Source organism: Lynx canadensis, chromosome B4 (genome assembly GCF_007474595.2).
Source record: "Lynx canadensis isolate LIC74 chromosome B4, mLynCan4.pri.v2, whole genome shotgun sequence".
In the NCBI taxonomy this organism is placed as follows: domain Eukaryota; kingdom Metazoa; phylum Chordata; class Mammalia; order Carnivora; family Felidae; genus Lynx; species Lynx canadensis.
This window is the reverse complement of record NC_044309.1, coordinates 5,430,995-5,455,117: the sequence shown is the minus strand read 5'-3', so window position 1 is coordinate 5,455,117 and position 24,123 is coordinate 5,430,995. Positions and strand designations below refer to the sequence as shown.

Genomic DNA, 24,123 nt, shown 5'->3' with positions numbered 1-24,123 from the left:
GACAAGGAAATTATACACAAAAGTAGTGCTAACGGGATCTTAATTTTCTAAAACTTATTAGGTATTTCTACACATCAGAAATGATACATCTTGGTGGTTGGATAATAGGTAATTTTCCTTTTTTCAATGTTTGTTTATTTTGAGACACAGAAAGTGAGAGAGAGAGAGAGAATGCACACAAACAGAGGAGGGGCAGAGAGAGAGAGAGGGAGAAGGAGGGGCAGAGAGAGAGAGAGGGAGAGAGAGAGAGAATCCCAAGCAGGCTCCATGCTGTCAGCACAGAGCCCGACTCGGGGCTTGATCTCACACCCGTGATGAGATCATGACCGGAGCCGGTATCAAGAGTCGGATGCTAGGCGCACCTGGGTGGCTCAGTGGGTTAAACCTCCAACTCTAGATTTCAGCTCAGGTCATGATCTCATGGTTCATGAGTTCGAGCTCCACATCAGGCTCTGCACTGTCAGTGCGGAGTCTGCTTGGGATTCTCTCTTTCCCTCTCTCTCAAAATAAATACATAAACTTAAAAAAAAAAAAAGAAGGGAAGAAAAGAGCTGGACACCTAACCAACTGAGCCCCTCAGGCACCCCGAATTTTAATTTTCATTTTCGCTTTGTGTGTGTGCCTTCCTGTATTTCAAAATATTTTATAGTAACTATAATATAATAGTCTAGTAACTACTTTATAATCATAATAGCAATCAATCATCATTAAAACAGCTACCATTTATTGAGCACTTATTCTGGGCCAGACCCTGTGCCCAAGTTTTGCAAATGTTTTCCCAACAACTCACTGGAAAGTAATAGTGTCACTACTTTCAGAGAAGGAAATCCAGGATTAGAGAGGTAACACTCTTATATCAGGGTCACACAACAGGGATTCCAATACAGATTAGATCTGTGCCCTGCTGGCCTCCAGAAACGAAGTCTTTTTTTTTTTTTTTTTTTAAAGAATATACATATAAATCTGGCAAAGGAGACAAGAAAGGAAGAAGGGCACAGGTCTGCGATGGAGAAGGTCTGCCGGAAACCTCAGGCAGGAAGGGCCACCGGGAGCCCCATGTCACTCCAGAGGAGGCGCTGCCTGGGAGCACCCCCCCCCCCAACTAACCGAATAGCAGCTGACATGTATAAATGAGGGTTCCTTCCACCAGGTCCCACAACTGAGAGATCTCTGCGTGTCTCTCTGAGACGCTGCGTGCACTCGTTTGAAGAGCCTGTGGGCCAGCTCAGCCCTTTCCATATGAAACAGAAGAGTGGACCGCTTGGTCCCAGGTCACGTTGTGACCTCTGGGACGCTGGAGACATTGTACAACTTGGATGGCTCTGCCTGAAACGATGAGCCTCTCAAGTGATTCATAGTTCAAACTGGGTATCACCCAGGTCTTATGCAGGAAAGAGGGGCCAGAGGCTCCCGACAGTGACTGCACCCCCGGAAACGGAGCCAAGGTCAGAGACATCAGCTCTGGACGCTGTGGCATCCGTGTAAAGTGGATGAGTTGAGCCCATCCTGGGATGCTTCGTAAATGGATTAAGGACGACACCAGCGGGCTGTTTCTGCAATCCTCCCCAAAGCAATGAGAACATCAAATGAGGAAGTACGGAAGGAGCTGGAAGTCCTCACAGGCAGACAGGAAATGTGACGCTTCACAGGGAAGCCCTCTGGGGCCCTCTGGTCACCGAAGTATTCCTTCCACTAGAGTCCACAGGAAAGCCAGACTTGGCCTCCTGGCTCTTTACATCAGCTTGTCTATCTCGGGTTTCAGGAAACTGAGATGCCAGGCTGCTATGCCGGGTAACCTGGGGGGGGCTGGGGGAGTGAACAACGCAAAGCCGATCGTTTAGTCTGAACCACAATATCGATTGCTGGCTTTCCACATCTGTGCTGTGTAAGAATCCTCCACGGAGATTTTTAAAAATACCGAGTCTGTGAGGCACCTGGGTGGCTCAGTCGGTTAAGCGACCGACTCTTGGCTTCGGCTCAGGTCGCGATCTCACGGTTCGTGGGGTGGAGTCCCACCTCGGGTTCTGAGCTGCCGACTGGAAGCCTGCTTGGGATCCTCCCTTTCTCTGCCCCTCCCCCCCCTCAAAAAAATACTAATAAATAAATACCTAGTCTGTAAACCCACGCTAGACCTATTAGATCAGAACTGGTGGGTGGGTTTCGGGCTTTGCAATTTGATAAAAGCTTCTCGAGTGAGTCCTGAGGCTAGCCAACGATTCCCATTCCCCTTGTCACCACACCTAGCCACGGCCCCAGCCACGCGCTGAGCTTCAGGCTGGCAGTACAGGAATAGGGAAGCCACACAGGACACCTGACCGCAAATACCTGCTACCTTGTTGAGGGACAGATGCACGGGAAGAACTTCCCGAACAAAAGCATAGCGGGGTCTGGAGGTATCCCGGAGAGATTTCGGAGCAAAAACTCGAGGGTCTAGAACAAGTGAACCCTTTGGAGTTGATGCTCCTGCTCCGTCTGCCGCTGATTTTTCCGTGGCCTAGGACAAGCCATTTAGCTACCTTGAAACCTTTTTGTTTGTTTTGTTTCTGAGCATGGAGAACGGGGTTGGCCTTCTCAAAGAAGGCTGGATAAACTCTTAGGATTCTAAAGTACTAGGTAGTTTCCAGAGAAAATTCCTTCCCGCCTGCTATCACGGGGATAAAAAAGTCCCCTGAGAGGTCACTTATCCCACCCAGGACTTCACCCAACAGACAGAGAGAACACTGGAAGTCCCCGGTGGGCGCGGCAGGTGTGGCCGGAAAGGGCTGAGTCCACTGGGATGGGAAGGGGTGTGTGTGCCCGTGTGGGCACACATCCGCACTCAGCTGGCTCCACCTCCTGGGCCTCAGGTGAACGGGACGGGTTCATGGGGACAGACAACCACTCTGGCTGACCCCGCCGTGCAGCAAGCAGGGCCCCAGGGGCACCGGTGAGGTATTGCACTGTCTGGCAGAGACCCAGCCCTCTGCCCTCCTGGCCCTGGACCCAGACCGGAGGTCGAACCTCACCCACATCTGGGCACAGTCCAGGGGTCTCCCCTCCCTCTCCCTCCTCCGCTGGCTGCACGGTCAAGGCTCCCTATTCCCAGCCTGCTACGGCGGGGGCCAAGCAGAGGACCAAGGCCTGGGGGTGCCGAGCAGGGGGCTTCTGCCCTGCCATTCCCAGCTTACCGGACAGAAGCCTCCTGCCCTGCCAATTCCGCTGCACCCTCGAGGGAGGTACAGGGTGCCGGTGTGGAGAGCTGGCCCGGGGGGAAGGTGGGGAAGGGGCCGCACCTGTGATTCAGGAGCCCCTGCTTGTCTCGGAAGTGGCATCGGGATTCAAAGCTGCCCCCTCGCACGCCGCACTCCTGCACAGTTACTTCTCCTTCCTCCTCCCTTCCTCTTGTTCCTGACACATGCATGCACTACCCAGTCTCCCTCTCACCAATCACACTCTGTTCCTGCATCAGAAACTTCCATGAATTCCAACTTATTGAACTCTATTATGCGTAGGAGGGGAAAAAACATCTGATCAGGGAAATTCATACTAAGATGTGAATGGCTGCATTTCAGTCGCCAAGTAGCTTCTGAATTTCTCCATCCTCTGGGAGGAAAACCAAACGAGTCCATCAACCCTGTCAGAGTTTACTGAAGAGCTAGGAAATCGGTCACAAGGGGAGCCATCACAGAACAACGGAGGGTTGAAGTACCTCCGTGTAGGCTGACTACCAGAGCCCCCGAGTCGCCTCCCAAGTGCAGGAAACACAGCCCCTCGAGAGCATGCGGTCCGGGCGCTCCCGCCCGCCTCCTGGAGCCCTAGCCAGACGGGAGCCACAGCTCCTGGGCTGCCTTCATTCCCGACCTCATCCCAACCCGTGCGATCTGCTTCCTATGTTTAGATTCCAGGTTCTGCAGCTCTGATAGATTTGCAAACCACGATCTGCTTCAAGCCATCGATTTTAAGGAAAGTGTATCCAGACTGAGGTTATTTGCTGGACATACTCACAGGTAGTAGGAACTAGGACCAGAACCCAGGCTTCCTGTCACCCAAGTCATCTGTTAAACAGAAGTGTTACATGTAAAAATGCACAGTTTGGGGGGCGCCTGGGTGGCTCAGTCGGTTAAGCATCCGACTTCGGCTCAGGTCATGATCTCGCGGTTTGTGGGTTCGAGCCCCGCGTCGGGCTCTGTGCTGACAGCTCGGAGCCTGGAGCCTGCTTCGGATTCTGAGCCTCCCTCTCTGTCTGCCCCTCCCCTGCTCATGCTCTGTCTCTCTCTGTCTCTCAAAAATAAACAAATGTAAAAAAAAAAATACAGAGGATGGATGATATATTTTTTAAAAAATACAGTCACGGGCCGCCTGGGTGGCTCAGTTGGTTCAGCGTCCAACTTCGGCTCAGATCATGATCTCATGGCTCATGGGTTTGAGCCCTGAGTCGGGCTCTGTGTTGACAGCTCAGAGCCTGGAGCCTGCTTCAGATTCTGTGTCTCCCTCTCTCTCTGCCCCTCCCCCTGTGCTTGCTCTCTCTCAAAAATAAACATTAAAAAAATGTAATAAAAAAAGGCAGTTTGATAAATGCTCCAAAAAACACACCTCAGCAACCATTGCTCAGCTCGAGAACTAGGTCTTTTACCAGAACCTCAGAAGCCTCCCATGCCCCTTGCCAGTGCACACCCCCAGGGTAACCAGAATCTTAACTTCTAACAACACGGATTAATTTGTATGGTTTGGACTTTGTATCGGTGGAACAGCACATTATGCGTTCTGTTGGGTCTGGGTTTATTCACTCAATATTTTGCCCAGAAGGATCTTCCATGTTGTCTCGCGCAGCTCAGATTCCTTCATTACCGTCGATCTACACTACTGCATTGCAGAAATACACTACAGCTTATTTATGCACGTTGACGGTACCTTGACTTGTTTCTATTCGGGTTGCTCTGTTAAGTAATGCTGCTGGGAACTTTCTCGTACATGTCTTAGCGCACACGTGAAGGTACTTTTGTAGGGTTTCTACCAATAAGTGGAGTTGCTAGACCACAGTACGTGCATCCATTCCGTAAATACTGCCAAATGCTTTTCCAAAGTGATTATATCAATTTTCACTCCACATGAGAGTTCTTTTTCCTCTGTTCTGGTATGGAGTAGTGTAAAACAGGTTTAGAGTAAGATCTGACTATCGCTTTGATTCGTATTCCTAGATGATTAAGGAGGTCGAGTGGCTTTTCATTGCTTCCTGGCTACTGGAGTATCTTCTTTTATGAACATCATAAAATATGTTAACTGTGGGGCGCCTGGGTGGCTCAGTTGGTTGGGCGGCCGACTTCGGCTCGGGTCATGATCTCGCGGTCCGTGAGTTCGAGCCCCGCGTCGGGCTCTGTGCTGACAGCTCAGAGCCTGGAGCCTGTTTCAGATTCTGTGTCTCCCTCTCTCTGACCCTCCCCTGTTCATGCTCTGTCTCTCCCTGTCTCAAAAATAAATAAAACATCAAAAAACATTTTTAAAACAATGTTAACTGTTTCCATGATAGGCTGTTTTTGGTCTGCTTGGTTTGTTTTTCCTTTCTCCCCAGTGACTTTTGTGGATCTATACATGTGGGAACAAAACCCTTTCCTGAGTAAGGGCTCTGTAGCCAGACTACCTGGGTTACTTTCCAGCTCTAGCGGTAACTGGCTGTCATTCTGGGCTGGCTGAGTCCTCTCCGGACCCCCACGGTGCCGTCTGTAAGGTCGGATGAGGGGAACAGGACCTCAGAATGCGTCAGTGAATGAATGCATGCCAGCACCCAGGACAATCTGGGCACATCAGAAGTGCTCAACACGTTGGGATTTTTACCGCTACACCTAGCATTCTGTCCCCAAAAGTGCCCAAAACCGCCAAGAAAGAGGAGGGCACGTCCCAAGACTGAGACGAAATTTCACAATTTGTCAGTCACGTATCACCACCTGAATAGCGGCTTCATACTTCTCCCTGCTAAAAAGAGACCTTTGCCTCGTGTGTGGAAACCAAAGAAGAGGTGGCTCTGGTGTTGGGTAGGGAGGCTGGGGCCAATTCATCCCCACTGAAAAGAAACAAAACGGAAGCGGTCCGCGAGGACACAAGGACCACGCGCCCGCGCACCACCCGCAAAGGCTGCGGAAGAGGAATGCCGTGTCCACGCAGCCGAGGACACCCCCTGGCTCCCCCAGGCCCGCCCCCACCCCCGCCAGCCCTCTGGCCTCAGGGGACACTCACAGCCCGGGGGCCCTGAAACAAAGGGAAAGTGCTCGGTGGCTCACCCAGGCCTGCCCGGGCCTCAGTCCTTGCACTGTGGTCCGGTGTCAGCAAAGCCTGGCTCCAGGGACCAAACCGACCTGACGACTGGGCCTAAGACCTCAGGCCAGATGGCCGCCCCAGGCACTGCGGCCGTCCCCAGGGCCCCTTCGCTGTACTGACACAGTAGGCTGTGTGGCCAGACAGGAAGAGGTCAGGGAAGTCTCAGCTTTTCTGGGAAACAGGCCTGGGTCAGCGACATGTGCTCTGAGACCAGGTCTACCGCGAGACCGGAATGAGTCACAGGGACCGAATCCTCTTATCTTGCACACAGGGAGACTGAGGCTCCGGGAGGTCTGCAGGCAAAGGACGGGCTTTGGGGTAAAGGCCCACCTGGTACCACCGATTCCTCCTTTCGTTCGACCTACGGGTTCAAGCACTGCCAGTCACCACGGCCAAGGAGCCCCCGATCCCATCTTCCGCGTGGTGCTCCCACTGGTCATCAGCGTTTGTGCCGCTGCCTTCTCCACCGGGATGAAACCACAGGGCCTCGCCCAGACCACAGGCCGCGCCCTTCCCACCCCTAGCCAGCGCCCACACCTGGGACACCCTGGGTTCCTGCAACAATGCTTCGTCTGTGCTTCCCCCGCTCAGAAACCAACACCGGCTCCTGGCTTCCTCCAGGGCTCCCCCCCCCCCCCGGGAGGGGGGAGGAGTTCCTGAGCAACCTCTCTCCCCTCACCCCTACCTCCACTCTGCTCTGTTCACCTGACCTGCTTCTTCCCGCAAACTCCCTCCTCCAGTACGTTTCTGCCGTTCTCGAGCATTCCTCCAGAAACCCCTTCCCCTCCTAATTCCTACCCGTCCCACGCGTCCCTTAGCATCCCTCCCGGCCGCGGCCACCAGCTGCCATCTCCACGCCGCGGCAAACGCTGGCGTCTTGTTGGCTCCTGGGGCGCGCACGCATCTGCCGCGTGTGTTCTCACCCGCAAGCTCGAACACCCTTCCCCGTGTCCAGCCGTCTGCAGTTCGGGTGGAAAAACGCACACAGCCAGCAACGCCGGCGGCCTTCTCAGCGAGCTCTCCGTCCACCCGGCCCGGCCCCCGAGGACGGCAAGACCGCCACCGCTGCCTCTCCAGGGCCGCCGGCCCGCGGGGACGCGGACCCAAGCGAGGACAGCGATGGCACGGCTTCTGTTCTCAGGTGCGGCAGGGCCGGGTGGACGGGCCCAGACAAGGCTCGATCCTGCCACAAGACGGGGGAGGGGTTCGTGAGCTCTGAAGCGGGCGAGGGGAGGGCTGCGGGGGATCGGGGGCGAGAGAGAAGGGGGCGTCCGGGGGCGGGGGGGAACCCGGGAGCGTCCAGGCCGTGAGCGAGGGGCTCTGGGAAGACCCGAATGGCGGTGGCACGTGACGGCCGACGGATAGCAGCCCGAACGAGGCTTACCAGGTGAAGACACAGAACCGTGGGAGAGGCCCTGTGTCGGGAGGGACAGGGCACAGGGGCCCCCGCATGCCAGGCAGAGGTGCAGGCCCTACTTCTGCTCCTCCTCCTCTGTCGAGTTGTCTGGCCTCGGGCCAACCTGCACATGGCTCTAGTCCTCAGGGCCTCGATGGACATGTCTATCCTTTTCCCCACGTCCACCGGGGTGACCCTGAAGACTCGGACCGTGCCCTTGGAAAACCACCCCTAGCGAGGGGACCCATCACCCTCCCAGTGTCCCTGGTCCACAGACCCCCGGTCGTGAGCTCCAACTAACGGTGCTGGAAATCACACCTCTTGTGGCTCCCTCCTAACCCGGAAGAAGCCTGTGCCCACTGACCACTGGGTCTCTTTAGAGACCTGAGAACTTAGTGTCTGGACTGCAAGATGACTGAGCCCTGACAGGGTGCATCCACGGGGCGCCTGGATGTTTACCTGGAGGATGACCTTTCCTTTGCATGGTGTAGACACGGAGGCGGAGGTCCTTTCCCACACCCAGGGCCAATCCCTTTTGCTCCAGGACGTGTCACATCGCCCTGGCTGTCACATTGTAGGCTTGAGGTTAAGGAGTCAGAAAACCTGTTTTCAAAGGGACTCTCCCCGGGCCGTGTCTGGGCTGCGCGCCACAGCCCAGAGCACCGTCAGATTTACCCGGAGTTCGTGTGCCCTACGTAAGTAACCCCCTTTTGCAAACCGATCAGCTCTTCGCCATTGTAAGATGTCGTCATGAGGCCACTGAGCTTTTTCAGGCCAGAAGGGGATTCGAGGGGAAAAGCTGGATGCCTTCCAAGGCAGGATGTGGGCATGAGGGCAGGGAGCGTGGTTTCTAAACTGGCTGCATCTACCGGCCCCTCCTTTCTCAAACTAGCGCCCCCAAACCTGAGCTCTCACACCCAGAAGGCCGCTGACTCTGGGGTCTCCCACTGGAGAAACCTTCAGAGCAAGCAGGCCAAACCCACATCCAGCCTCTGGCTCAGAACAGGCTGGGAGAACCACCCTTCTCACCTCCCATCTGCTTCCTTTTGGCTCTTGGCTCAGAGGGTAAATGGTCTAAACGCTAATGCAAAGCCACAATCACATTGGGTGAAAAGAAAAGGCAAGCCCAACTCTAAGAAATCCACTTGAAACATAAAGATGTAGCCAGTTAACAGTAAAACCCACCACACAAACACTGATCAACCGGAAAGGGAGTAAGCAAAGTCAATTTCAAAAGAAACAATTTTTGTGGGGTTCAAGAGGGACACTTGACCGTGATGACACCAGCTGGTCTGGCAAGAAGACATGGCAACTAATGAGCACGTCTCGAGGATTATCTTTATTGAGTCTCAAACGTATTAATTACCATCATCTCTATTTGGGTCGGATCTAGGAAAACTTCCTGCTGTCGGCTTACTGATTTCCCTGCTGGCAGCTTCCTCCCCGTCTTTCTCTTGCTACTCTTGGTCACCCCTCAGAGACCCTTCGGCCAGTCAACCTTCCCTGCCGCCCCTTCCGTGGGCCAGCGGACCCTCCCACGGCGCAGTGACCTGACCCCGGTATGGCACTCAGCAGTCTGGTAAATGCATCTTTGCTTCTCCATCCCCCTCCTTCAGGCCACCGACTGTTTTGTTCATCTCCGAATCCTGAACGCTGAGTACCAGACACATGGCCTTGCGCGATGAATGCGCGAATGAGAACTTAGGTCCTCAAACACCCAGGCCTCTGGACTCTCACTGGCTCCCAGGACATGGGCAGATTTGGTTCAAGCAGAGAGAACACTGGGCACGCAGTCGGAGGAGTGTGCCCTGTCCTACTACTTACAAGCCCTGTGATCTCAGATACGTGACTCGGCCACTCAGGGCCTCCGTTTCCTCACCTGCAAGCTGGTGACAGAAGAGTGGCCCCGCAAAACAGCCACATTAAAGCAGCAGTGTTGAAATGCACTGGGCAGATGTTGGCTAACATCAGAAGCAGCAGGTGCCGTATTACCCGTGTCACCAGTGCCACGAATGAGGGCAAGGAAAGCCAAGGAAGGCACTGACGTCCGCCAGGTACGGAACAGCGAGAGGCAACAGCCGCCTGTGTGGTGAGCACACCTGTTCTCCACACTTCACAGACATCAGCTTTTCTCTGCTGCACCCAGCACCTTCCCTTTCTGTGAAGTGGGGTCCAGGTGGTGTCTGGAAGAAGCCAACTGACACCACGTGACAGGTGACAATGACACATCCCTTATGGGAACGGATGTGGGCAAGTTGCTCCGCGGTGCACGGGACTTCCTCGCAGCGTCAAGAGCAAGGCCCTGGCGTTCCAGGAAAGGAAAAGCCAGAGCATCTGCCCCTGACCCCCTGGGGGCCTCCGGGTTTCCCTGCGCGTCTAAGACGCCAAGTGCGAAACTGCGGCAAAAAGAGGAAAGAAAAGCATGGATCTCATGCCTCCTGGGTCAGTTCCAACCGCAGAATGCAGGGCTCCAGCCCAGAACCAGGGAATCCAAGTGTGCATGTTAGCAACATCATCAACCATCCTGCGCGTCCTCGTTTGAGAAGCACAGGCTGTTTCCCCGCCCGGTTTTCTCTGACCACAAACTATTAGCTCTCAAAAAGGCAGTTTTTAGTTGTAAATTATATACACATGCTGCTGTGCTGTTATACTGTATAGATCATAAAACTGAAGCCAGAATTATATGTGTAAAAGGATGCGCTAAAATAAACACAAAAAGGAGCTGTAAAAGTACTCTTTTGGGGGCCACAGAAGGACATGGGGTATGCCCCGTCTGTCCCGACTCCTGGATTAATGGAACTGGTACCAGTAACCTCTTTTCAGAAAGTTCTTACTCCTCTGTCCCCACACCCACCCAGCTTCAAGGCCACCACCTCCTTACGCTCCTTCTATCTCGCGATGCCCCCCACACCCCACTTTTGTTCTAATCTTCCCATGTGGCATCATCAACAGTCCCAGGAGTCTTTGTGGCTGTGAGTTTCTAGTCCCATTTAAATGGAGATCTCCTGCACTTCACTTGCGGAAAGACTAAGAAAGAAAACATAAAGGAGGGGCCAAGGGGAGCAGGGCAGAATCTGGGAGATTCTGGGGTTTCTTTTTTTATGTTAAAATACTTAGTGTTCTTTCTCATTTCTAGATCACCAAACGACCAAGAAGTCGCTCAAGATAAAGTGATAGTCAAGAGCTACAGTGGTTTTTAAATTGCTTCTAGGCATGCCACCACCACTGTCCTGGGATAAGCATCTATTTCTGGAGCTCTGGTAAATGTGACTCTTCTGCTTGAAACCAAAACCATGGCCTCCTCATTAGAGAACCAGAGGATGGGCCCCCAGGGCACACAAACCCCAACCCCACCCTTCAAAACCACCACAAGTCCAGGAAAATCGACGCAAAAAAAAAATTCCCCAGATGTGACTAATTTAAGGTTCCTACAAATAGAGAATAGGAGAAGTCTTTCCAGAGAGCAAGCCACACATACTACCGATCGATAGTTCAACGTCCTTTCCCCAAGACGCTGGGAGAGGCTTGAGGAAATGCACATCCATTAAATAACTATAACCAACCCTCCCCTGAACCTCCCTGAGCCTTGTGGCCAATTTCGTACGCAAGAGCTCAGCAGCTGAGATATCACCCCGCAGCGTAACACGCAGAGGGTACCAAATTGTTCCCGAGTATTTTCAAAGGCTCTGCACACTAGCAAGCTTTTGTCTGGACTACAGCAAACTATCCCGTTTCTCCCGGCCCCTCGGGCGTCCCCACGCCAGCAGACAGCAGGGGCAAGTTCACCTCCAAGGCAGCCTAAGGCACAGATACGAAGGCCCAAGAGCGACAACATCAAAAGCCGCAGGGGAAGACGGAAGACGGTACTGCTCAGGGTCTGCTGACGCCCCGCCTCCTACCCCTTCTAACCAACCGCACTGACTCCGCCCACCTTGGAGCCGCCTTCTTCCTCCGTTCTCTAAAATTGAGACCCAGCTCTGCTCGTCGCCACCAGAGACCCCATCACAATCCCCCGGGTAGAAGAATGAGAAAGAATGGAAAAAGTTCTGCTCCCCAGGCACGTGGCCACCCAACCAGCTACCTCGTGGCAAAAGTATGAGAGGGCGACCAGCCTGGTAGAGAAGTGTGGGGGCAGGAAGGAGAGGTGTTCCACTAAGGACCACTTTGGGAGGGGCTGTCCTGGGTGGGAGTCAAGGCCATGCAGACTGCCTGGTTTGAGGACCAGTTAGCACATGGGGCAGGGGCACCTGCTGTGCCGACCACCCATCCTGGAGTCCTCCAGCCCTTTTAAGCTCAACGGAAGCGGTGCTGACAGCAACCACAGAGCGGTCACTGCGAGACTGAGGGCTCCTTCCGGTCGGGAACAAACAGCCGCGGAGCCTGGAGCACCAAGCATATGCCAGCATTAGGCATGGTTGGGGCCTAATCCTCACAACCACCCCGCGCCGTTGACAAGTGAGGACACTGAGGCACAGAGAGGTGAAGGAACTTCTCCAAGGTCACACAGCTCCTACCTGGCTGGCGTCTGAGCCCAGGCAGTCTGACTTGCAGAGCCCAGAGACAACTTTTCATTCTTGCTATCCCTCCCTGCTGCAGCAAGAGCCTGAGGGGTTCCATGTCTGCCCCTTATTCATTAATACAAAGATGGCGGGGTCAGGGTGGTGGTGACCAGGGAGCTGTGCTGGGGGGGGGGGGGATGTTGGGGTGGGGACAGCGAAAGGCCAGGGAAAGAACAATGCATCTGAACTTTTGCTCCTACCCTCTCCCTAAGTTTAAGCCTTAAAGCCCACCATTAGGATGCCATCCCTTGAGTTAAAGATCTTTGAGATCAGTTAAAACGAAAACTGAGCTACGATCCCTTAAAGAATCATCGTTAAGGAAGGATCTGAGAGAGGAGAGAGAACGCAGGAGAGTACTTGCAGGCAGACAGAAATATTTCACCTTCTCTGCATCACTGCTTAGATCTTAATCTTATATGTAGGCACTGCTTAGCTGGGCTGGACTGGCTACCTGGGAGATCTCCGCGCCCTTAATACCCCGGAAGCAGAGGACACACGTTAAGACCCAGGGGATTAGGAAGGAATAACCAGAGCCTTACTGAAAGGAAGGTACACACCTTCTAGATCTCTGAAAATTATGTCCAGGGCAGAGAGGAGACCACTCTGCTTCCAGCAAATTCCTCCAGGAGAAGAAGGCTCAGTTTGGTATTTTCTGGCTGGGTTTTGATAAGAAACTGTAACCTGGTCTGCTGGAGAGCCAAGAAAAACCAGATATTGCCTCTTTATACCCATTCCATACTCCTACCTTCCTTCCAGGGATGCTATTATGGGTTTTGTTTTGGACAATTCAATACATGCACGTGAGACAAAAGGAGATTCCTAAAGACCTCTTGTGAAGCTATTAATTCACAAAATGACTCCCGAACTTCAGAGAAAGTTCCCTCCTGGATGCATCTGCCCTACAGGCTCGAGGTCAGCAGTATCAGACCCCGAGGGCCACAGCTCAAATCCGAGCAGCCCAGGTCCTTCCCTCCTGACCTTTCCAGACACCACACCTGGCACTGCCTAGAGGGCCGAAATGAACCCAGGTTACTCGCGCATCTACTCATCTACTCCTCCTCATCTACTCCTCCGCGCTTACTGCACTGGTCCCACTTTTAGTCTGGCCTAGGCAGAAGGGCTGGATAAGGAAAAGGGGTATCAGATTTGAAAAAAGGAAGGGCTAGGAGGCAGTAAGGACGTTGGATGACAGCTGGATACTGTGATCACATTTGTTAAACTCAAAGTCAAGATTATTGCTTTAACCAGGCGGAGAGCACTCACAGGCACAATGGGTAAGAGATGTACCCTGCTGGAAATTTTCACTTGCAGGGAGATAGGTGGCCTCCTCCCTCTGGCATCCTCGTCTGGCCCGGGGCAACCTCCCTCTTCAACCCAAGTAGAGAATCAGTGACACGGCTAAACACAGCTGAACGAATCCTCCAGTCCAATGGGTTCCAGCGATGCAGAAACTCTTTGGCACTACGCCCAAAGTAACCCATTCCATTAAAACAAATGCATCACGAAAGGCAGAGAGCAGCTTTGCAGTCCTAGCAGATCGAAATTCCAATCGTGGCTCTGCTATTTTCTTACTGATACATGCAAACACCTAGCTGTACCTGGTTCCCGGGGAGAACCCAACATTTGTTCCTGCCCCGTCTCTGTAATTGACCTGAAATTCACCTCCTGTAAACAGCTCTGTTCTGTCCCCTAGGGCAGCACGAGACCAGTCAAATCTGATCACATGAGTCTTTCAAATACTTGCAGACAGGCTCACAGGCCCTCGGGGCCCGTCTGGTCTGAGCTAAACATCCCCAGTTCTTCAAGCACCTCTCCTAGGACTTGGTTTCCTGACCCTTCACCAGCTGAGTCACTCTGCAAGTTAACTCCAAGCCCTCCTAAGGAAGAGTCCGTTACAGCCAAGGTCCCAATTCATTCTAGGCCATGGGGCCGGGACCAGTGGGGAGGGGAGCGTGCCCCCAGCTTGTGGTCAGAGCCTGGGCCCCAAACCAGGGGCTGAGACAGCTTGCACCCAGGAGGTGGCTGCTGTGTCCCGGGACCACCGTGGCCCTCAGTAAGGCGTCATCGCGCAGCACCTGTGCCGGCTGTTTACTGAGGTTGCACAGAACATCACGTCCACGATGCTGAGAGCGGGGAAAAGCAGCGTCGGGCACTTAGAACTATGTACTCCCCAAAGATAAAAACACTGCGTGCTCTTTAGCAACCTCCCGCGTTCTGACTTTCTTTTAACGTGTCCCCGTGTGCCCTTCCCCCTCCGCTGCGTGCACCAGCGTCCCAGCCCCGCCCAACCGGATCGGTCAGCCACCTGCCGACCTATTTCCTCCGGCGCGCTGGCAGCGCGCCGCCGCTCCCAGACCTAATGGGGGGGGGGGGAAATCCCGGCCAGCAGAACGAAAACAGGCCACCGGCCGGTGAGGGGGGGGAAGGGGACAGAGCGTCCACGAGGCGCGCAGCTGCGCCGGGTGCACGCCGCGCCCACGTGCCGGAGCGAGCGGCGCGGGGCAGGCTGGGGCGGCGCCACGTGAACGCGGCGTGCGGCGCGGGGGAGCGGGGGCGGGGCGCGCGCTGACCAGCCCGTGCGCCGCGCCTGCAGCCAATCGGCGCGCGCGCGCGCGCCCGCTGGCCCCGCCCCGCCCCGCGCAGGGTGTCCCGGGCTGACCTCGCCCCCGCCAGCCGGGCTCCGCTGACCTCAGCGCCGGGCACCGGCGGTGGCAAGGGATCGGGCGTGTCGCCCGGCTCTGTGGCGCCCCCGGTCTGCCAGGCGGCTCCTGCCCCACAGAGCCGTCCCGACCGGAGACCCGAGAAAAGGCACGGGTGGGGGCATCGCCCTAGAAACCGAGCTGCCAGGGGCGGGAGAGTGCAGAGCCCGGGGCTCCTCCTCGACCTTCCTGCTGGAGAAGAGGCCCCCGGAGCGCTGCCCTCTGCCTGCCATCCTCTCATCACTCGGTACTTGACCATCTCTGTGCCCACGGTGTCTGGCTCTATGGCAGGGGACCAGAACATGCCACCCCAAGTATGCCTCTGGCATAAGGATTTTTGTGCTGATTGTTTTTGAGAAACTGCAGACACAGGAGGAGCCTGCAAACAGCATAAGTGACCCTTTTATCGGGGGAATTTACATAGAAAGGGGGGTTATGCCAGGAATGCAGCTATGCCCACACATCACTTCACCTGACTCCTGTGCATGGCAGGGCAGCCTTGTTTACCATGAATTTCTCTTCTGACCTTCCTGTGAGTATTCTTCCTTGCCTTTGGAACCCCTGACCCTAATCCCTTTCCTTAGCTCAGAATGGTCCATGAGCCTCAACTGCCTGGCGGTCTTTTGAGTCTCTTATCTTTGTGGGGCTCGTGAATGGATGCACATACATAATTAAAAATTGGTGGCGGGGGGGTTCCTCCTGTTTATTTTTTATGGGGGCGGGGAGAGTCTCAGCCAAGAATCTAAACGGGTAAAGGGAAAATGATCTTTCCTTTCCTACAATATGTAGGACCAAAGTATTGACATCCAGCCTATCTAGGTTTCTTTTGCCTTAAAATACTCCTATTTTGTTATTTTAAGAGTAGCATACATTCATTGTGAAATGACTAGAAAATATGGAAAAAACATAACACATTCGTGCTTGTGTTTCCCTCCAGACTCTCCTATCTGTGCAGATATTTTTTAGAGCCCCAGGAGATGGGGCACGAGCCTTCACCTCTGCCCTGAATTTATGATCTACTGAATGTCCTCACTTACGGGGAAACAGACATCAATCACGAGGAATTTTATTTTCATAATAAGACCAGGAGTAAAGGAGATTCAAGCCTTTTTTTAAATTCCTAGGGAAAATATAAAAAGTGAATGAAAGAAGCAAAACCCAGAATGGGGAGAAGAGAGGGAGAACTTTCTGGTATTGGACTGGGATAAGAGCAATATGAATTTGTGATCTTGAAAAACCTGTTTCCTAGCTCTGTCCATGGGAAAGGCCCTAGAAACGATGACACCCTGTAACAAGGAACACAGCAGAGCCCAGACCTTGGTTACCAACTCTCATTCTCCCCTAAACGTAACCAGGGCTCCTTGGCTGAGCTTGGGACCTCTGGTTGTGCCAGAATATAAGGAAGAACTCAGATGGTGTCGAAAGGACACAGCAACCAGCTTGAGTGGGCTCTCATCCCAATTTGGGATAATCCGAGCATCAAAATGAGTAAGTCAGGGATGGATTGCTTATAATACATGTGATGGTAATTTTTAAAATGCCTGAATCTATACCGATACCATTACTATTATTAATAATAATGAAATGAAAACTATTTTAAAGGGAAGGGTAGGCAGGAAAGCTCTTCTTTATAATAGAATGCCAACCAATAAATGTTGAAAGGATGGCAGAAATGTACGTTGCCATTTTTTAGCCACCATAAGTGTTCCAGTCAAGAATCATCAATCCATGCTAAAACCACTGCATTAAAGATTACTGGGGACAAGAGTACTTTTATTCACATTTTGTGAATGATCCCAAAGGATCCGCACAGATACATTTTTTAAATGTTTAATTTTTTTGAGGGAGGGAGGGGCAGAGAGGGGGAGAGAGAGAATCTCAAGCAGGCTCCACCCTATGAACAAGGAGCTCGACTCGGGGCTTGATCCCACGCACCGTGAGACTGTGACCTAAGCCAAAATCAAAAGCTAGACACTTAACCAACTGGGCCACCCAAGGGGCCCCCACACAGATACATTTTTAATTGGAAAGGGGAAAAGTTATCTTTGTAAGTGAACCAAATGACCGAAGTTATTTAACATCACTGCTAAAGGGACAAGCGGATATCTTAGTCTGTTGATGTAACACCAGTAAGAAGGATGTATATCACGCATGCTGTGTTCTTGCCAAAAATGTTAAACTTCAATCTAAGAAGGAAACAATCAGGCAATTCCAGATCGAGGGGCTCCTGCAAAAGATGTGGCCAGGGTCTTCACAAATATCAGTATCACTAAAATAACTATAAATAAGATGCAGAACTCTTCTAGATAAAAAGAGACTTCTAGATAAATGTGTGACACGTGATGGGATCCTAGATACAAAAAGAAAAAATGAATCTATAAGAGACACTACCGAGATGATCCAAATACGGACCAGCTGCTAGTAACAGTCTGGTGTCCGTGTTCAGTTTCCAACTAGGCTGATAAGTATATCGTGATAATTTAAGAGAATGTTCTCGTTCTTGGGAAGAACATGCTGACGCATTTGGGGATGGTGTCATGATGTCTGCAGCTGGTTATTTGACATCAACAAAATCAACTGAGGAACTAACAGGGTAAAATGCAACAGCGGGTGAATCTCGGTGATACAGGTCGTTCTCTATGCCATTCTTGAAACTTTTCGGAAGGCTGGACATTTTTTAGAGCAGAAAGAGACAGAAATGAAAATTTCCCCAGGCCAGCAGTCCCTTGCCTTCACACGCCTTGACTTTCCTAACACGCAATCAAGGCTCGGCGGGCCAGGAAACTGTATTTCTAGTCATCAAACACCTACAAGTCGAAGTTGGTATGTTTGTGTAGAAACACAAATACAATACGTATGAAGTTAACGGCACAAGTCTCTGGCAAGTGAGTCACTAAGTCCCAGGTGTTTTATCCAGTGTTTGACACAGAGGGATCCTTCCCGTCTGCTTATGAGCCATCTCTCCCGAGCAGGGCGGCCCTTCCCTCTTCCGGAGGCCAGTGTACAAACACACACCGAGTGTCGGGGAGAGTCAAGTGACTCAGGAAGGGGGGCGGATTCTGCAATTTCTGTTTCAAAACAAAGAACACCACGGACATGGGTTATTAGGAGGCCAAGTGGGTCAGAGAGGTCTCCTGACATCTCGGCCTCCTTTTGGGCAGTTCTGCCCTGATGCCTCTCTGGCTGTCGCTTAAGCAGCCAGCGTCTCCTCTGTTACGGGAGGCCGGCAAAGCCTGTGTGGTCCGTTCGTTCAACAGACATCTGCAGCGGTCCTCACGCCTTCTAGGGGGAGACCCGCTACCGCTCATCTTTGTCGCCTTGCGTAGCGCAGGGCCACCCTCTCCCGAGGCTCCATTCCCTTTTTAATGTCCACCTGACGCTCTAGGTCATTGGGACGGAGGAGGGTATTCCCAGCTAGGATAACAGGACACGATCGAAGCAACGTACAGCAAGCAGCGTGGAACCCAACGTGGTCTCCCTCTGAAAAATAAGTATGTGGCTTGTTGGGGGCGGGCCCGGGGGGTGGGGGGATGAGGGAAAGGTGCGACGGAGAAGACGATGAAGTGAAACACCCCAAAATAAGTCACCTGAACGATTTTACAGGTTCAACTACACATAAAGACGTAAAGGCTGGGAGTTCCATGAACCAGTCAGCCGCAAAGGACTTCGGGAAAGCTGCAGGCCTTCCAGGCTTCTATTCCTTCTATTCCTCCCTCACTCAGCACATCAGCCTCCCCTGACCACCCCCTTCACGCGATCCTTGTAAGGAAGCACAACAAGATTCTGATGCACTTTGAAATTTTAATCATGAATGGAGAATTAAAGAATCTCGAGTCAGAGAATGCCATTCTTTGAGGAATCTTACGGGCACCGGAGTATTAACGTTCCCATAAATGAATTCCCCCAACACACAGTTTTTGATCATCTGCCAGGCCCTCGGCTGGACAGGAGGAGCACTGCCCAGGGAGTTTACAGTCAAGTTGGGGAGACGGAATGAGCACAAGTTATAGCACAAGAACCATGATTACCTCCAGCTGTGAGACTGTGAGACTGTAAGGCAGACGGTGGCTTGAAGAGTGAGGCCTTGCAAATGGGGAGCAAACACACCAAAAGAGGGAGCTATTGAGAGAAGGCAGAGCTGGGAGAGAGAGGGGTGTGCCCAAGGAAAGGCAGGCCATGAGGCTGTTAATGCAAAGAACTGGAGGAGCGCCTGGATGGCCCAGTCGGTTAAGCATCCGAGTCTTGGTTTTGGCTGAGGTCATGATCTCACGGTCTGTGGGTTCGAGCTCACAGCACAGACCCTGCTTGGGATTCTCTCTCTCTCTCTCTCTCTCTCTCTCTCTCTCCCTCTGCCCCTCCCTCCTGCTCATTCACTCCCTCTCTTTCTCTCTCTCTGTCTTAAAATAAATAAATAAACATTAAAGAAAGAATGGGAAAACAATGTTTTCAGGGGCAAAGACACAGTAAGGAAGATGTAAGGGGAATAAAATCTTGAGAAGGTAAACTTTTCCTGAGGAAGATAGTACCTTTCCTCCAGATCATATAGATAACCCAGTCTCGAATTTACAGAGGAGAAAATCATCCAGACCAAGGGATTTAGGAGCTAAACTTACACCTCCACTCTGACCCAGCAAGACCACCAAGTGGATGCTTTTATCAACCAAAAGACAGGTACAACAGAGTGTTCACGGTGGCTCCGAACATAACGACCCCAAACCAGAAACAACCCAAAGGTCCGACAACAACAACAGAAGGGACACGATGAGTCATGTATGAATTTGTTGAATCACTATCTCATACAGCTGAAAATAATATAATGCCATATGTTAACTATACTGGAATTAAAATTTTTTTAATAAAAAAAAAACGGGGGGTGCTGGGTGGCTCAGTCGGTTAAGCATCTGACTTTGGCTCGAGTCATGATCTGAAGTTTGTGGGTTCGAGCCCCACGGTGGGCTCTGTGCTGACAGCTGGAGCCTGGAGCCTGCTTCAGGTTCTGTGTCCCCCTTTCTCTCTGCTTCTTCCCCACTCACACTCTGTTCCTGTCTCTCTCAAAAATAAACATTAAGAGAATTTTTTTAATTAAATACAAATGAATGAATGAATACAATGGAAGGGGCAAACCGTAGTCTATAAAATACTATATAGCAATGAAGATGAACTAAGGATTTCTACACACAACAACACAGAAAAATCCAGTTAGGATGTTGGGGGAAAAAAACCACATTCAAAAGATATGTAAGGTAGAATTCCTTCTATGTGAATTTCAAGAACAAGCAAACATACATAATGAGAGAAGTCAAAAGAACAGTGAGTGGTTTCTGCTGAGAAGCTTTCTCAATGGCAAGGGTGGGAAGGAGCCTTCTGGGGGTTACTGGAAATGTTCTACAGCTTGATCAGGTGTTGGTTGCACGGATGCACACGTATGCACATTTGCACACTTACCGTATATATGTTATACCTCAGCTGTAAAGAGAGGTAAAATGTAAGCCAATAGCAACAACAAAAAAGTGACGTAGGGCATGCTGCGAACCATTTTTCTGGACTTGCTAAGGACAAAAGATTTACTGACCCCAGAGTATGACAGGGATATGCCATTTTATGCCAGGGGACTGGCTCGTCCTGATGTGTTCAAGGTGGCTATGTATGTTCTTCCAGAGTCCAGTCTGACACACGTTTTGTGCAGGGGATGAAGAAGGGCTACTAATTAAACTTCATTTTTTAAGACTTCCCTGATACACATTGAGATTATTAAAATATGACATGCGTCACAAGTTAAATACCATTACTATACCCATCTTGGGGCTAAAAACCAAATGTAGGTTGTAAAAACCAATAATTACACTATGACAGATGAAAGAGAATCTCCAGAATCGTAGCATATAAGAGCCGGAAGAGATAATCCGGGTAACCCTTTGACTTTATAGACGCGAGAAGGAAGGTCCAGAGGGGTGAGGTGGCCAATCAGAAGCCACATGACAAATAGAGCCATCACAGGACAAGAAAACAGGTCTCTGCTCAGTACCTCTCTATGTTCTCTGAGGTCTCCGTGCTGCTATAGGGCAGAGCTCAGGTCAGGAACCACTGTCCTCACTGCCCCAAGGCTAGGCCCCCCGGGAAGAACAAGGACATGATGGTCCAGGCAGAAGATGAGGGAGCCTGGAACCCAGGACCCAGCCTCAGCCACTCCTCCTGGTCCTCCATTCACCTTGACAAAGTTTGTAAAATCTTGGTACCTTTCTGCTTATCCAGAAATGGGGATAAGAGTTGCTTCTCGAAGGGTGAGAAACCAGCTTCCGTGGAGGATGATGAAATCTGTTTGTTGGTTTGTTTTTTGGAACAGCTTTCCTGAGATAGAAGTTGCCCATTTAAAACTGTGCAATCCATGGGCACTTGGGTGGCTCAGTTGGTTGAGCGTCCGACTTCAGCTCAGGTCACGATCTCACAGTTTGTGAGTTTGAGCCCCACGTCAGGCTCTGTGCTGACAGCTCAGAGCCTGGAGCCTGGTTTGGATCTTCGGATTCTGTGTCTCCCTGTCTCTCTCTGCCCCCTCCCCAACTCACACTCTCAATCTCTCTCAAAAATAAATATTAAAAATAAATTAAAAATAAATAAATAAAGCTACACAATCCAGTGCATTTTCTATATTCACAAACTTGTGTGAACATCGCAATTTTGGGACCGTTCTATTACCCCGAAAGAACCCGTGAGCTGTCACACCCCCATTTTCTCCTCCTTTAACCTGCAGGCAGCCATGAGCCACTTTTTATGTCTGCAGATGGGCCTTTTTGGACATTAAATATGAATGAAATCACACTATCTTCTGTGAATAGCTTTTTCACTTAGCATGTTTTTCAAGACCCCTCTGCTCTGTAGATACGCAATTCCTTTTTAGTGCTGGGTTGCAGTGTATGGGTAGGTATACCTCATGTGTTCATCAATCAGTTGGTGGATACTGGGTTGCTGGTACTTCGGGGGTATCATGACTGCCTCTGCTCTGACAGTTCACATATACCTTTCTGTGGGCAACTGTTTTCATTTCTCTTGGGTTTACACCTAGGAACGGGATTGCTGGGTCATACAGTCGGTGAATCTGTATAAAAAGTGCCCTTGCCTGTACCCTCAGAAATGGGGGGATGAGAAAAGCCAAGAAATGAGTGATGGGAAGGGCGGGGGGCTCTTAGAGGGGTGGTCAGGGAAGGCCTCCATGAGGAGGCGAGAATCAGTTGATGCTTTGCAGGGTTCACGCCAAGCTCTGAGGGAGGAATATTCCAGGCAGGGTGAACATGGCCCCAGGCCACACCGAAGGACGGAAGGATGGGGCAAAAGGAACGGGATTAGGCAATGTGGCTGGAGAAGTGACCGAGCATTTCTCATTCCTGTTTTAACTTCTCCTTTTGACATAATTTCAGCCTTACAGAAAAATGTCAAGTAGCACAGAGAATTTCCACGCATCCTTCACCCAGACTCACCAATTGTTAATACTTTGCCACATCTGCTTTATCTCCCTCTATGTAATTACATTTTTTAAATATGTATTTTATATAGGCAAAATAGCACATACGCAATATTTTTTAAATTAAAAAAATTCATGCATATTTCTTTCTGAACCATGAAGACAAAACGTGCCCCATTTCTTCTTAATACTTCAGAGTGTATTACCTAAAGGCAGAGATGCTTTCCTACACGCATAACTACAATATAACCATTAAAAGCAGGAGATTAACTCGAATACAATAAGGACTCCAAACGCATCTGGCCAAATGCCATGGCGATGCCCAGTCCCTAGTCCAGGCTCATGTACTGTATTTATTGTATCATTCTCTTTCTCTCCCTCTCCCTCTCCCTCTCTCTCTCTCACACACACACACACATACACATACCTGGGTCCGTATCTTTAAGGACCTAATGCTTACAAGTACCTACTACTCGAAATGGACTCTAAATAATTCCGTTTCCCTGTTAAAACTTAAACATAGGGGCACCTGGATGCCTCAGTGGGTAAAGCGTCTGACTCTTGGTTTTGGCTCAGGTCATCTCATGGCTTCATGGGTTTGAGCCCCATGTCAGGCTCTGCATTGACAGTGCAGAGCCTGCTTGGAATTCTCTCTCTCTCTCTCTCTCTCTCTCTCTCTCTCTCTGCCCCTCCTCCACTTTCTCTATCTCTGTCTCTCCCAAAATAAACAAATAGACTAAAAAAAACTTAAATATAATTGGTAGTAATAAAAACGAGCAATTAAAATTTAAAAATACAATTTTATGTCCTATTTTGATGGAGTACCACACTCAGTGTTTAGATTTACCACACTCTTCTTTTTTAATTTTTTTTTAATGTTTATTTATTTTTGAGAGAGACAGAGAGTGTGAGCAGGGGAAGGGCTGAGAGAGGGGAGACACAGAATCCGAAGCAGGCTGCAGGCCCTGAGCTGTCAGCACAGAGCCCGACGCGGGGCTTGAACTCACGGACCAAGAGATCATGACCCGAGCCGAAGTCGGACGCTCAACCGACTGAGCCACCCAGGCGCCCCATCGATTTACCACACTCTTCTTACACACTCTTCTTTCTTGTCCATTTGCCTAGAAAACAATCATGACTGTAGACACAAAGGGCACTCAACTTGCCTGACAATTATTTCATGAACCATGAAAACACAGCTTTGGAAACTGCTGATCTCCTTAACAAGTAGGAGGAAAAATTCTTCATTCTTTCTTGATTTGGGGGCCCCAAACACAGAGGTTTGGGTTCATAATCCTTGGTTCATCTCATGCACTCCTCATTGATCTTTGAACGGCCCCCTTTTATACTGTTGAAGTGACATAACAGACCAGCAGAAACCCATCAGCCAATTGATAGCTGAGCTTTTCACTCTTTATACATGTTCCCCCATCCCTGCTCCTGCCTCCCTCCAGACGGAAGTAGCCATTATACTGAATTTTACAAAAGAAATATTGTTTTGGGGGCACCTGGGTGGCTCAGTTGGTTAAGCGTCTGACTTCAGCTCAGGTCACGATCTCGCGGTTCATGAGTTCGAGCCCCGCATCGGGCTCTGTGCTGACAGCTCGGAGCCTGGAGCCTGCTTCGGATTCTGTCTCCCTCTCTCTCTCTGCCCCTCCCCTGCTTGCGCACTCTCTGTCTCAATAAATAAACATTAAAAAAAATAACAATAATAAAAAGAAA

General features: G+C 51.1%; 1 protein-coding gene and 1 long non-coding RNA gene across 2 annotated transcripts in view; one reads left to right on the top strand and one right to left on the bottom strand.

Moving 5' to 3' along the window:
- PFKFB3 (6-phosphofructo-2-kinase/fructose-2,6-biphosphatase 3) overlaps positions 1-24,123 on the bottom strand; it is a 75,074-nt gene that overhangs the window by 40,916 nt on the left and 10,035 nt on the right. The window lies entirely within an intron of this gene.
- On the top strand, positions 15,110-19,222 carry LOC115518294. Its single transcript, XR_003970217.1, has 3 exons — positions 15,110-15,477; positions 18,331-18,436; positions 18,549-19,222. It is a non-coding gene; the product is annotated as an uncharacterized LOC115518294 (long non-coding RNA).